Source organism: Galeopterus variegatus, unplaced genomic scaffold (assembly GCF_000696425.1).
Source record: "Galeopterus variegatus unplaced genomic scaffold, G_variegatus-3.0.2 Scaffold850, whole genome shotgun sequence".
Lineage (NCBI taxonomy): Eukaryota > Metazoa > Chordata > Mammalia > Dermoptera > Cynocephalidae > Galeopterus > Galeopterus variegatus.
The window spans coordinates 713,707-730,308 of NW_007726961.1; the positions used below are offsets into that span (position 1 = coordinate 713,707).

A 16,602-nucleotide genomic window follows, 5' to 3' on the forward strand; every position below is an offset into this window, starting at 1 on the left:
CAATTACATGCAAGGTTGGAGATTAGAAGACCATTAATGTGTCTGTGGTAATTGCGCTGATATTTTCTGTTACTATTGAGGATCAGCTCAAAGAGAATCCATAGCAAACTTTCTAGGATGCAGTTGGTCCAGGAACTCCATCCTAAGAAAGCACATGAAAAGTGTGAACACACTGGTTATAAGCACAGCAGGCACAAAAACATTCCTTTGATGAAGGGCTGATAAAGCATGAAATACGAACAACTAATAAGCAATTCTAAAAGATATTTCCACTTATACCTTCCAATTAACTATGGAGAATATCAGAAAAACTCACACAATGAATATGACTAAATGATGATCTTTAGCAAGAGTCCAAATAAATTACCTTTTATAACATCATACTATGGCAAAAGCTTACTCAGTATTCAAAAATATATTGAATAAAGAAACTGAAGAACATAGAAACATCAGAAAGACAGTAGTAATAGCAAAATTTTCTTAAAAACAGTTAATAGGAAGATGGTAGACTAAACACATATCCTTGGCTTCTTCTCTCCAGTATGGCTACCATACTGGAGTAACTGAACAACTAAAACAAGAAATCATGAGTGTACCTGAAGGGAGAGGGTGAAGGGGCAAGAGATCCACAGGCCCAAAGGTAGGGACTGAAATTTACCCTGGCAGTAAAACCTGAACCTTCACAGGAGGTAGATTCCCTTAACAAATAGAGAGAGGCCACACCTGCAACATGCTAAATATGGTTCCTACATATGGTGAATCCTACTTACTCTGGCAGTCATAAACCATCCTGGTAGGCTGAACCGTCCCCAATCTCTTCATTGGAGAGCTACCTACCTTTTCTTAGCATTCACTTTGAGAGTCCTAGGAAAAGTCTGTCTCTCTTATTCCATCTCACCTTGTCTCAGTAGAGAGATCAGAGGTTGTTAGCTCATTGGCCCACTAGACCAGAAAAAATTACATCCTCCTTTACCTGTCAGTCTATCACTGCTCAAAGACCCCAATAACCAGACCTAGAGCTAAGAAAATCCACAAATGATAGGCAGAGAAAAATTACAATCACTTAAAAAGAGCAAGATGCTAAGACAAATCAGAATGAGTGGCTTCTTTTGAGGGAGGCAAATTAATTTAAGAAACAGAAGAGAACTTTCATAAATAAAATGTAAAGACTTACAGGCATATGCAAACACTAAATGCATTATTCCATAAAAGTCTACTGTACCACAAAAATTTACTTTTTACCAATGTTGATAACATAATCCTAGTTTAATACATCTCTCCTATGGCACAGTTCAAAATAGCTCTTCAATGAATAAGCACGATTCAGCAACAAGAATATTTTCAACAAGATAATGAAAAATAAACCTGTTAGAACCACATTCATGCCATATTATGAGGCATAATTTATATTAATAATTATCCCTAACTTATTTCAGTTCAACTCAATTCAACACAGTAAGTACTTTTGAACACTCACTCTCTTAAAACACTAAGCTCATCACCGAAATGTATATTAAACAAGGTACCTGCTATCAAGACATTTAGTATTAGCAGGATTTAGGATATGTTGCAATATAGAACAGGCAAGAAAAAGTATAAGACAAGTAAGATCAAATATTAAAATATACAACATAAACAATAAATGTGATTGATTTACAGAAAGAGAGAAAGTGTGAACTGGACGCTTCATGGAACAAACAGGAATTAACCAGGTTTGCTAAACACAAACAAAAAAAATAGGTAGAAACAGTAAAGAAGGCATTTAAGGAAACAGCATGAGTAAAAATAAGGATGTAATAAATCTACCATATTTGAGGGGCAATGAGGAGGCATGTCAGATGGAAGTCAAATTTATGGTATGTAAAGCTAGAGGTAAGTCTGACTTCATAATGTTGGGGAGAGAAATACAGGTTACAGAGGACCATGAAAGTAAGAATTTAAAACTTAGATTTAAGTTAATGGTTCCTGGGAGGTGGCTACTGGCTTCAGTGGGACAATCATGGCAGCTCAGACTGGTCAGGAGGCGCTGAGAAAAGTGGTTTCAGGATGTTGCTCAAAGTCGGCAACATCGGCGGGAGCCCCAGCTCCAGCACAGGCCTGTGCAGAACATCAGATATTTAGCTTTCTGTGGTATACCGATGAGCAGAACTCTTCCACTACATACCACAATTTTGCCTAAGGAGATATATGCAAGAACTTTCTTCAAAATCGCTGCACCATTAATAAACAAAAGAAAAGAATATGTAAAGAGGAGAATTACAGGATATTCAATGCAGGAAATGTATGACGTAGTGTCGAGAGTGGAGGATGACAAGTATTTTGCTCCTTGGTGCAAAAAAAAAAATCAGATATAATATCAAAGAGATCTGGATGTTGTAAAACATGATTAGAAATTGGGTTTCAGGGCCGGCCCTGTGGCTCACTCGGGAGAGTGCGGTGCTGGTGGCGTCAAGGCCGTGGGTTCAGATCCTATATAGGGATGGCCGGTGCGATCACTGGCTGAGCGTGGTGCTGACAACACCGTGCCAAGGGTTACGATCCCCTTACCGGTCAGAAAAACAAAACAAAACAAACAAACAAAAAAAAGAAATTGGGTTCCATCTGTTTTGGAGCTATATACATCAGTAGAAACCTTGGTGAAACCACATTTGGTAAAGACATCCTGCACTGATGGGAAACTTCAATCATTTGGAGAGTATTTGGCATTTTAGCCCAGGTCTTCCTGGCTACCCAAGAACTTGTACCTTGGATTTTTCAATTTATTTTGAATTTCACTCACTTCTACATTCTCAGCTTGCCATGTTGTTTTTTGATGCAGTTGTTAAGCAGATGGTAGTTGCCTTTGAAAGAAGAGCATGTAAGCTGTATGGTCTAGAAACAAATATACCTCAAGAATTAATGTTTCATGAAGTCCATCACAAATAAAGAGAAAAATGAACTGTTGTCACTTACTTGCAACTTTTAGGAATGCTTTCATGATTTGTTTTCAGAAGTCAGAAAGCATTTGTTAAACTCCGTTTTGATTAAAAACCTGCACGCACAGCTGAAAATTTGCACAGAATATGAACCCACCTGTACATACAATTATTTCTTCAATCAAGTGTAATACAAGGTAATATGTACTATATTATAGCATGTTCTATATTTACAATAATGGGATGTCATCACTACTGCTAGAATACTGAACAGAAATTAAAACTGTAAATTTAAACTTTTAAATTAGTACCTTACCTGAAAGAGGTTAGTTGAGATACTCATGTAGTATATATTATATTAACCATATCACATTTTAAGTTATTAAGTTCAGACTTTTTGTAACTTATTGTTATAAGCCAGCATATGGCTTAGGATATTTGAGTAATCATCATATATTTAAAATAAAAACTTTGACTTATATATAGTGTTAATGAATGTTCTCCGAGCACTTGTAATATTTTAAATTGTTCTTATAGGTAGTAGTAGATAATTCAGTGGTACAGTGAGGTTACCTTCCAGATAAGCACTGCATTTAAAAAAATTTTTTTTTGGTGAGTGGTCCAAAGCTTTAAGCTACTTTTCTAGTAGTTTGCAATCTTCTCCCAGGTACTTTGGCAGCATTTTCAATAATGCTAACTGCATGTCAACGTTTTTCTACAACAGTAGGCAACAGATGAAGATAAGTTGGTTGATATATCTCCAGAACTATGCATCCCTATTTCCTATTTATTGTATGTATTCATCTTCAACAATTTATTTCAAACTGATATTTTTTAACCAATGTAAGGACTGAAATAGTAACTTAATAAACTTAATTTGCATATTTAAAAATAATAAGTTAATAGTTCCTAAGAAGTTTGGTATGATAATAATTTTTGTCATTTTCCTGTTAACCTCCATTATAAAGACGAATGTATGTTCCAGTATAAAACTGTTCATCTCCATATGTAATATAATCCCACTTAAAATGTACCAAATTTTTAAAAAACACCGATTCAAAGTTTTCTTAGCAGTTTTATTAGAACTTCAAAGTTCTAATAAACATAATGACATTTTTCAGGATCTCAGTAATGTAAAGCACTAAAAATAACTCATATTATAAAACACCAAAATTATTCATAACATTAAGATACTAAAAGTAACAAGTTCATTAGGCAATCTGGTAGTCTAATGGAGAGTTTAAAGTATTACAGTTATTCAACAGAAATCTCTAATATCTAAAATCTCTAATATTTTAGTAATTTGGCTCCTGCCCACCTTAACATTTCTAATTTTGAAACTGTGATCAATAATTTCACTTTTGCACTTTCTCCAGAACTATCATTTACTATTCTGTTTAAAAACATTTCCTCCCGATTATATCTGTACAGCTTGTTAAAGGTATTCTTGCATATGAATAGCAGTTCATAAAACCAGAGACCGAAATATTCAATCCTAGCTTAGGAGGCTCAGCTCAAATTGGCTAGGACTCACATCTCACAAAAAGCTAATGAATATCCTGATGATGATAGGCAAATGAGAAGACTGGTCATTTGTGACTATTCAATTCCCAATATATAGGTCTGTCTACTAGAGACTAGGGCTCTCACTAGAGATTTTAAAAAGTATTCTCACACATTTATTTTAGCTTAACTATAACACACACAGTAAGAAGAATTTGGCACTCTATCTGGCAATATATGTGCGATGCCAAGTATCTCAAGTGCCATGGAGAAGAGGAAAAATTACAGTCAATTTGTTATTTAACTCTTAAATTCTTCTAATTCTGAATTCTATTAAATAAGAGATGCTTGTACAGGGAAAGGGTTGTTACACATCTAGTCATATTTATACAACACTCAAATTTTACAAAGAGAAAAATCAAACACACATGACCTCAAGAAAACATTTAAAGCTGGTAAACTCCATGTGTTTATTTTGGGGGCAAAGTCTTAATTTAGTAAGCTTTGACTTAAAATATAAAATCAAACTATTAGCATGTTACTTGTTCTAATTATATTTAATTTTAAAGCAACAAACCAACAACATAAAATTGAAATGCAAATATAGCATATTCAAGAGGAATTTCCTGGCACTATTTATGACCATATTTCTATAAAAATATTTACTAGGGATTTATTATTTGAAGGTGGTTTGGCAGTTTGATTATAATGTTTATTCAACAAGAGCTTGACGCTTTCCCAGCACTTGCTGGGTTTTTTTGACTTGCTAGAAAAATAAATTAATGATGTATTGTGGGGTGTTATTTAAATTTTTAAATACTTTGTTTTATTATTAAAACAATTATGGTAAGTCTTCATTAAAATTTATCTTTAATTAATAGTTTGCCTATGTACAAAATGCCCATTAAACAGCTCATGCATGCCAAAACCTTAAAAAATACTTTCTAATTGGTCCAGAAAACTGGCTGCTTCTAAGTGATTCATTTTTATTTTCTAGTAGATATAATCAAGATCATTTAGGTTTTACTATTGAAAGGTGAAAGTTGAAACACCCACACAGAGAATACCAATGATAACTTAGAACAAGTATCAGTATAAAGAGGTAACAACCCTCCAAGAATACAAAGAACCTTGCCATTCATTTCATAGGTATTCTTTACTCCTGACCCTATCAAATCACTCGTGGTCTTAAGCTATTCATTTATAAGTTGGCAAAAGTAACCGGTAAATACTCCTTTGGGGCATATCATTTGTAATACTGATTTATTGGACTGCTGCCTCCCAGTATAGATCTGACCCTGAGTTTATAATTAGGCCACATAATGTGGAAACAGAATGATGGTTTACTGTCTCACTTTACGAAATGGTATGGATGTATAAAATAGTATGGTTTAATTAAATAAATTGAGAATGTTGGTTTTCCCTGTGTAGTTTTAAAACACAATTTTTAGCAATATCATAACATATATCCAAAAAGCCTGGTAGCTAAGGTTGCCTTACTTCATTGTATATATGAGGATACTTAAAAATTTCATGGAAAAAGAGAATTAAGATATAATGTAAATCTTTCCATGAACTTTCTGAAGTATCCTCATATGTATTATTTCCCAGTTATTCATTAACTCAACTTGTAATTACTGCCTCCTAACTGGGAGTATACTGGTGACCCAGACAGGTATGTTTTCTTAACCTCTTGGAGCTTAAAGTCTAGAGAAGAAAAAAGACAAGTAAACAGACAATAACAATGTAAGCAAATAAATACTATGTAAAGAAAAAGCATAAACTACATAGTTTTAAAGTTACATTTCATTTTTTTTCTTCCAAATCCTATGGAGTAACATTCTCATATGTTGTTTCTATCCTTTACTATGAAACAACTCTTGCCTACAGTTTGTAATCACAAATTTACACAGAAGAAAGCTCTCGCCTAGAAATGTGGTGCCATATTACCAGTGAGTGCTCAATATCCAGTGTGAGTATTCAATAATTATTAATCATGGTATTAGTCCATTTCTTACTTATAACAAAATACCCGAAACTGGGTGATTTATAAAGAAAATGAAATTTATTGCTTAAAGTTTCTGAGGCTGGGAAGTTCCAAGTCCAGGGAACATAGCTGGTGAAGGCCTTGGTGGTGGAAACAGTGGCGGCAGGGTATCACATTGCCAAATGGTGGAGCAGAGAGAAAAACTAACCTGCTCATCCACTCTCCTTTTAAAGCCCTCCAAACCATGCCCATGACCACCATTTTCTTTTTTGGCTTTTATCTTTTTCCGTGTCCGACAACGGATCGCAACCCTCAGTGTTGCCCCCGTACCGGACCGGGGACCGGCAACGGGATTGCAACCCTCGGTGCTGCTCCCACGCCTCGCTCAGCTAGTGAGCGGGAACCGGTCTGTACGTGGGATCCAAACCCTCGGGCGGGAGCGCCGCCGCGCTTCCCAAGCAGCGCATTATCAGTGCGCCACCGGGCCGGCCCAGGACCACCATTTTTAATCCATTCACTATGGCATGGTTCTACAATCTAATCACTTCTTCAAAGCCCCATCTTTCAATTACCATAATAGGATTTCCCACCCTCTTGACAGTCACAGTGGGGGCCAAGTTTCTAATACATAAAACTTGAGGGACACAATTCAAGTTTCAGTGAGTTTGGGGGGGACATAATTCAATCCACTACAATCATTAATGAAAAGTCACAAGTGACTAATAGGAAACATGAGCCTAGATCATCAATCATTAACTGAAACTATAAAATTTGGCCACTGACTGCTAGGAATTCATCCTGAAGAAAAAATTAGATAAGTGTGTGAAAATATAAGTGGAAAGATGTTTACTGCAGCATTACCTATAAGAGAAAAAAGAATGAAAACAGCTAAACATCCAAACATAGAATATTGGCTAAATTAAATAGGGTTTATCCATACAATAGAATACAATGCAGTCATTAGAAATGATATACATCTATATATACTGACACAGAAAAATGACTGTGATAATTGGGAAGTAAAGCAAATTTTTAAAAAATCACCTGAGTAGTAGATACCATTTACAGAAAAAATAAAATAAAATTCTAACTATATGAATACGTATGTGTGACCATACACAGAAGAATTTCAAAAAATAAACACCAAAATGTTAACAATGGCTATCTTTAAGATAATGCATTATATTCATCCCAAAACTCTTTTGTACTGCCTGAAAGTTTCTATAAAAAGCATATTACTTTTACAATCAGAAAAAATAAAATCTATTTCCACTTTGGGGAAAAAAAATCTCTTCCTACTCACCAAAGACAATAAAACTTGGCTATCTATGTCCAGTAGTATGCAAGTAGCTTTACAATCAGATCATACATAGGTTTTGATAAGTAGGCACCATAGGATTGAATTAGATAAAAGCAGTAATAGTTAGAAACTAAGGCTCTGGAGTCAGGCAGAATTGCATTAATTTTCTGTCACTGTTAAATCTATACAATGTCAGGCATGGTTTTGTTTTTGTTCTTCTTAAAGTTTTCTAGGCCTTGGGTTCCTCATCTGTAAAATAGGAATAAAACAGCACCTACCTCATAGAGTTGATGTGACCAGTAAATAATATACATGAAGCACTTCGAATAATGCCACACCTTATAGTAAACCCATATATACATATGTATGTTTATGTATATATATGTACATGTATATATATGTAATAAACAAAGTTTAAAATGTAGTTTCTTCATAATCCCTAAAGATTAATATTGGGTGAACTAAGCACTCTGATGTTTTTTGTCTCCTAAACATATCTGTTCTCTATTTTTAATAATTATCCCAGTGCTTATATCAAGTAGCAAAATCTTTTTCCATTGTTTAATCAGATGTTCAATGTGAAAAAATTAATTTTTTATTAATTTTAATTATTTTATTAATGTTATAGAAGTGTATAAAGTGAAAAGTAAAAATCCCTCTCTTCCTTACTTTCTTCCCAATCCCACACCATTCCTTTCAATATTGAACACATGCCCAAATGTGGGCACAAACACACCTGATTTGTTTGAGGGCTTAATTTTCCAAAATGGGATCAAACTAAATATACTGACCTGCACTTTGTTTATCTCACTGAATATATCATGGACAATTTTCCATATTATTTTTTAATTGCTGGAAAGTGTTCCATTGTATGATATGTTATTTTACCATTTCCCTATTGATGACTATTTAGGTTGTTTCTAATTTCTCAGTAATGCGAACAATGCTGCGATGTACATCCAAATGCAAATATCTTCTAGAACTTCCATATGTTTTTATAGAATAGCCTCAGAAGTGGGATTCTTAGTGTCTAAGCCTAAAGAATATTCTTAGCCTATTCCCTAAAGAATAGAATTTGAAGCAAAGCTTCTTCTAAGCTAAGGAATTCTTGAAAAGTAAAATCCCAGGATAGGAAGGATGAGATGGAAAGGAAGATGAGGCATGAAAGGAAAAAAAACAAATAAAAGATGGTACTGTTATGGAGGTGGTTTCACTGACCTAGGTCACACAGGATGTTTTCCAGTCTGGCTATGGGCCACTGTATCTCAGAACCAACAAGAAAGGAAGAAAGGAAAAGCAATTATCTGCCAATTCTTTCCTATCTCCTGCCTCCTGTTAGTCAAAGTTTTCCCCTGGAACTTCTGGGCTTGCCACCTAATTCCTCCAGGCAGTCACTGAGGACAGAACTTTGGCCATATCTCTTACCATCACCTGAGCCCACAAGTAAGTAGGAGTCAAAGCCTTAATAAATCTGGTTGGGTAAGACATCTGCTGAATCTGGGTCTCACAACAAAAAAGGATAAGTGGGCAGATGGTTTAAAGAGGTGAAGAAACTCTATCCTAGAAGATTGCTGCCAATTTACACTCCACTCAAGGTGCCTGACGGTGCTTATTTCCTCATGCTCTGCCAACAAGCCTTCTAATTCAATTTGTCGGATAAGAAGTATTATACAGTTTTATCTTACATTTCTTGTTTATTAGTGAGGTTGAGCATCTTTCCCTGCTTATTGGCATTTGTTATTTCTTGTGGGGATGGCTTATTCTTATAAATTTCAGGTGTAATTTTTCACCCTTCCATTACAAGTCTACAATTAAATTACAAGATTCTGTTACTCTCAGTTCTGTCCTATTTCCTAAAATTACTTCAGGTTACCTATAAATCAGATATTTAAGACTATCAGTTACCTTAAATATAGTACCATAAAATCTTTAATGGTTATTCTGTCCATAGATATAATGGAAGAGGACAAGGGGAAAACATGACAACTGCCTTAGACCCAGTTTCTATAATTATATTTTGCAGGGTCAGGGAAACTTTGGCATATAAGAAAAAATTGCATTTCCCTATGTCCTCAACCTAAAGCCAGAATGTTTCAATATCAAATAGACAATGACACCTGCTGCCCTCACCTCTGTCTATAAGCCAAGCTATACCGCCAGTGTCCAATTCAAACTTCTTTTATCACTGTAGGGTTTTCCCCATAAGATAACCATTTTAAACATAATACAATCTTTTTCCATACAAGAATAGATACTGAGAAATTCAGACCCAAATTTGCATTAACATCTTCTCTTTTTCCTCTGATGCTCTTTTTTCCTTTGGAGAATTACCCTGATTGTTTTTTAGATTCAATTTCCGCATCATACCCAAGGGTCGACCCCTCACCTAGCTTTCCCTTTTCATCTTTGCCATACTTTAAAAATTGAAAGTCTAACAAACATATGATATCTTTGAGTGTAAAGTTTAATAATATTTTGGTCTCAAATTAGAAATTGTGTCAAATACTTGGAAGTCTTATTTCATGTGCATTATGAAGTAAAGTTGCACTGCCTCCAGAAGAGAGATACTCTACAGTAAGCCTGAAAACAATATAGTATTCTGGGAGTGTGTTTTAAACCCAAGCCTTTTATAACATTTTCAAAAACTAAATGTATTGGGCCGGCCCGGTGGCGCACTGCTACAGTGCGCCGCTTGGGAGCATGGCGGCGCTCCCGCCGAGGGTTCGGATCCCACATACAGACCGGTTCCCGCTCACTGGCTGAGCGAGGTTGCGGGTGCAACACCGAGGGTTGCGATCCCGTTGCCGGTCCCGGTCCGGTGCGGGCGTGACACTGAGGGTTGCGATCTGTTGCTGGACACGAAAAAAGAGACAAAAAGGAAAAAAAAAAAAACAAAACTAAATGTATTTATTTTCAATTTGGTTAATAAAATCTAATTCATGCAGCTGACAGATTCAATATATATGAAGAAAAACTATACTTTCCAACTCTAAATTAAAGGAATATGAGTTAGACTTAACTAAATCAGTCCTATAAGAATCAAGATTTGCTGTAGTGCAGCCACACAAGGGAAATGTATTAACTTTTCCTTCTGAATAATTCCTCAATAATTTCAACCTAGTCATTTATTCAACACAGCCTATGTTATCACTCACTAATATCCCTAGCAATACTAACATTGAATCCCATTTATTTTTTGGTAGCATATTAATGAAACTCTGGCTTCTGTTAATTATTATGGTTGATATAATAATAAAAATAATTTATATTTGCATTGCACTCTACAGTTTACAAACTGTTTTCTACATATATAATTTCAATAAACTATAATCTTCCTTTGCAACTTTAAAACATGACAATACACTACAAATCTCCAAAAGCAGTCAAATATTGTAAAGAAGATTTTAACAATAAAAGACCAATAGAAACATAAAGAAATTAGCCTATCATTCTTTTCTTATCTTGTTCCAAAACAAATCTACATTAGCACTGTTGGTTCATTTTTCGAAGTTAACCTTTTTAAAAAATGCACACTAAATTTCCCTATATTGTATTTCAATCAATTGCCTAAGCTGAGACTACAGTGTCATAAATAAAGCACCCAATCATAAATTTCTCAAAAGACATAAAATCAAAGACACCTAACACCTACAAATTAAATGAAAAAAAAAAAAACCCTACAAACTAAACAATGAAAAAAAGTTATATGAAATTCTAGTTGATTAGTTAGTTAACCAGTCTATTCTGAACAGACTCTACATTAATATTAAGATTACAACCATGTACCAAAATCAGCTTGCTCTAGTCTTTATATTTTGTGTTTTCTTATAAATTATGAAGCTATGGGGAAAAAAGTCAATCACCTTTCAGATATTTGACTGCAAAAGCACTACTTAGAATAGCAATGATATGAGTTATTTAAATACAGGACTCTGCATGTAATGAGAGCTATCTGTAAAACAGCACACACTTAAACTAGGGATATAACAATATTTCAAATACCTAGAAGATCTCAAGCCTCCCTTGATTCTATACTCATTCAGCCAAAGAGGAACTCCAGAATACAGAAAATGTTTTTAAAGGCCTAAAAAAATAGCAACACAGTTTTTACCATTTTCATACAAACAAGTGCTACATCCATCTTATCACATCCAGGCATTAAGAGGTCACTTTGCTTGTACTCACTATAAGGTATTTTTCAAAGAAAATACAATGTTAAGTTGAATTGATTTTTAAAGCACGTGATTGAAATGGCATTTAAAACTAAACGCTATTGTGTGAAGATGGGTAAAAATTTCTTAACAGCTCAATGTTTTGTTAAAATAAATTCATTTCTTAAAACTGCTACCCAAATAGAAATATATTCCAAGTTCTCCAAAATTTCAGAACTTTTTGCATTAACCTGTGAATATAACTGAAACAGGAATTTGCAACTTAAGAATTTGTTGTCCTATTCATTTTACAATTGATATTTCCTTGTCCCTATAGGCTACAAATAATTGAAAGTTTAACTGTCAACTTGGAAGGGAGGAGATAACTGCACACTTCATTCTTTTCAAACAAGCATAAAGTAATCAATAAAAAGACTGCAGATTTTATTTTAGCATAAAAACGATCAAACAGAAAATACGTACAGTTGGTATATCAAATTAATTCAAGATATATGTAGGTTTATACCAATGCGTTTCCTGAAAAACCTCTCTTACACACATGCACACACACACACTTGTAAACAGAAAAAATATTTACATCTCTAACTACTAAAGTTATGCATTTAATTATGTTATTTCTGATGTGCTGAATTTTCAGAAACATATATAAACACAGGGCAAGGCTTGATCTGGGGGTTCCAAAATACCTTTGCTCTGTCTATCTTGACCACTCTCACTAGTGTTAAACCCTTCATTTAAATTAAGATATTGTCTATTGGGGTCATTTGGGCACCAAATATGTTAATTCATTCATTACTTCATTACTCAGAGTTGAGTTATATAGTTAGGTGACAGGTGGCAAAAAGCTAGACTATGAAAGAATGGTGCATACCTTACTGCTAGACAAGAATGGCTCAGAGTATTAGAACATAACAGCAGCATGACTTAGGGCAGAAGACTCAGGTGAAACACTATATCAGGCATCCCTGGAAACTCTTAACAACAATGCCAAGGGAGGTTAGTTGTTGGTCTCAAGAGAAACTTCCTCAACTTAAATTTCCATAGAGGAAACTACAACCACAAAAGTAGGGGTGTGTGTGTGCATGTGCATGTGTATATTTCACCAATAATTGTAAAAAAAAATCATAAAATCTTCTAAATCAGTTTTTTTAAGTCATAGGCCAATGCCAGTAATTGAATTGGATGATTTGATGATTTTACATTGGTCACCAAAAATGCTAGAGGAAGGAACTAAAAGCTGAATAATTTGGTATCTTGAGATTACAGGGAAAATCACATTCCAAGTAGAGTAATTCTTTAAAAATGTCAGAAGATGACGTATAATTAATCATTATTATTATAACATTTCTGTGGGATTACAGCATTAGTTTATGCTAAGTATGCAGCTTGAAGAGGTTCAATAAATCTTAGCTGTATTAAATCTCAAAGGACAAATTAACATAGTCACCCCCAGTCTTACAACACAGATAAGAAAACAAAGAGTATAGTACTTGGAAGTATACAAATGTAGTAGAATACTAGAGTAATGAACAAGAATATAGAATAATTCCATAAAATAAAACGTATACAAGAGAAATGCTCCATCACTATAAAAATTAATATGTAGATACAACACAAAGATTAAGATAGTGATAATAATTATTTACTCAGCTATTGTACAAATATTAGACATTTTAAAGAGTCTCTATATAAAATTTTTGCACATGAACCAAATTGGGGGAGGGTGCTGTGGAAAGAGAAATCAACTTCAAAACTTATCCATATAGGTTTATAATACAAAATTTTAATATCCCAAAATGTTACGAATTTCAAAAACTTTTAGAAGGGAGATATACTAAATTGTCCGAGCATTTAAAAAATTAAGCAATAGTGACAGGATTATTTGGAATGCAAAGTTAATAATATATATAGACACAACTTTGCTATTCTCTGGTTTTAATGTGCCTTAATTTCTTGGTAACATCATCCAACTCCCTCTACTGTAGTTATTGATACTGAATGATATATGACAGTTAGTATGAGGGAGATTAAACACATATACACGTATGCACATGTACACGCACATATACACGAACTAACAAATCACCACCACCAAAACAGAAATTTGATTAAAATATTTTATAACCTTTTACTTGTATTAAAACGTTATGAAATGTCCATATTAATATCTGCTTATATATACTGTATAAACAAACACACACCCCTAGTTATTTTAACACATCATAAGATTAAAATTATGAAATTATAGTATTCATTACATGTTATCCTCATTGTAAATCTATATATAAAAATAATACTTCTAAATACTTCCAAAAAATATAAGTTCTTACTGAATACACTATAAAGACCTTGGTTTCAGAAAAATGAATAAACAAAAGACCACTTTTATATTCATTTACAATTTTCAATTTATTAATGATTCTTTTAATATTCACTTATATGCAGTGAGAAATATAAAAAGAACACTATGTTGTCAAGGTAGGGAACAAAGCTACACAAAGCTATAAAGCCACCTTGAAATAAATCTGGAGTATACCTCTCTTAAAAGTTATAAAATGAGAGGTATATTAGACTAGCTTGCAATCTGTATGAGCACTTCAAAAAGTTCATGGAAAAATAGAATTGAAAGATAATACAAATCTTTCCATAAACTTTTTTAAGTGCCCTCATATACTTGCTTTTAAAAGGGTAGACAGTCCTAGAAAACAGTATCAGGCTCCAATAAAATAGGGATGCACACACACACGCAAACACACACACACACGAGTATTAAGAATTCTATAGTTCCTTAAATCAGAACTTTATCACTTCAAAAAAAAAAAAAAGAATTCTATAATTCCTGAATGTTGTGCAAACCCTTATCAAGTCAGTAGGGTAATCTATTTTATGTTTTTACTAAGATACCTTGCTTTTCTATATCAGAAATTACCTGAATATGGAGGCTAATAAAGTTGACTCAAATTATATTCAATCTCTGTTTCTAATAAAAAAAATGTTGTAATAAAGTTTGCTATTAGAACAAATGGTTTTTTAGTAGAAAAACTTATCACCTTATGATTAGAAAACTAGATAAAATCCATTTTTAATTCCTAATTAACACATTCAGGTTGCTTTTACATTAAAATAAATCAGATATATTTATTGCAATAATCAGAAAAGTAACTATTCCTAGATTATTTCTTATGACTATGGCTTTATATCATAATCAATTGGTCTCCTCAAATGTATAATTGTTTTACTTGCAAAAAAATATATCCTGTTCTATTGTACAAATAAAAAATCTTAAGAATTCTTTTGCAAAAGAAAATTTTGGTTACACAGGATACTAATTTTCTCCAAATTTTCTAACAAATTTAGATTACCAAATGAAATTTATGTTGCTTATTTTTCTTAACTTACATAAATTGAATAGGAAAACAAAATCTTTCCTCATTTTTAGTTCTCATCTATTACCCCATGGTTACAACATTTTTGGACATAAAGATAAGATTTTTTTATTGATATTAAGTCTAGCTAAGAAATTTAATTTCTAACATTACAGTTATTTTATTGTGTCTATAAGGAAAACAAACATAAAATAAGCACATTACAAGTATTCTATTTCTACAGAAAAATCACAGTAACTTTAAACTGTGAAACACTGCCCTCTATAGCCCACTGAATTAAAAGACAATTCAATTTACTTAAATCACAACAATATAATCCAGCTAGGGAGTTTGGGATTTTCTTCCCTTGTTTCTGAAGCAAAATTCTTCCATTCCATAAGGACCTTCTGTTTAAAACAAGTTTATATGAGAGAAATACCTATTTCAAAAATTCTTCAATATCGTTTAAAGTCTCTCCTCCCCTTTTGGCTCACCCAAAACTCAACTTGCTGTTAAATATGGCATTAACTTTCATGTTCCTGCATAAAGATTACAGTATTTAACCCAACTAATTTAACCCAATTAATTCAGACAGAACATATTCAAGAAAGCATGAACACAACTCACATCAAAAAAAGAATAAAGATACTGAATTCAGAATTCAATTTATATAGGGTTCTTAACCTGATTTTCTATTAACTTAGAGCCATAGCTGGGAAAGTGATATAAAGCAAAATTGAGCAGAAGTATAGCACACTTGGGTATTAAGGTAATCTAGTCAAACTGCATTTTGGGGTATATAGATTCAAACTCTTCTTCAACCTTCCCTTTGTACCACAGATGACATGGACTGCCAGATAAGTTCAGTTCAACTTTTATTGATAATCTTCTATGTCTCAGGTATTGTACTGGTACAGGGAATATGAATATGAATAAGATACAATCTTAATTCTGGAAAAGTTTATAGTACACAGGAAAGAAAGAGAATTTCAATTCAAAGTGGTAAGTACAATGAAAGCACAGACCACTGAGAACAAACACTTTGCTTATTTGAGTATGGTTCAAGGAGTGAGGAAAAGATTCCTGGAGGTGAAAATACCCTGAGGGTTAAAAATATATCCTAAGAAAGAAATATAAAGGGATTAATGTTGTTTACCCTGGAAAAGAGAATGAGAAGGAAATTAGGATGATCTAAGAACTACTTACTAGGTACCTTTCATGGCACAGTCCTATGCTAAACCTTGTATGTGGTATGGTGGGAATACAAAGATGAATCCAACATGGTCCTTGCCTTTGAAGAGCCTATAGGCTGGACAAAGCACTACCAAGCATCACAGTTAGATGAGGTTCTTTCTGAGAT

At 33.5% G+C, this 16,602-nt stretch overlaps 1 protein-coding gene and 1 pseudogene across 3 annotated transcripts in view; one reads left to right on the plus strand and one right to left on the minus strand.

The window, feature by feature from the left end:
* The window catches only part of ACBD6 (acyl-CoA binding domain containing 6), a 195,410-nt gene that overhangs the window by 160,571 nt on the left and 18,237 nt on the right, over positions 1–16,602 (minus strand). The gene's annotated exons all lie outside the window — the stretch shown is intronic.
* Positions 2,000–2,925, plus strand: LOC103590652 (annotated as a pseudogene).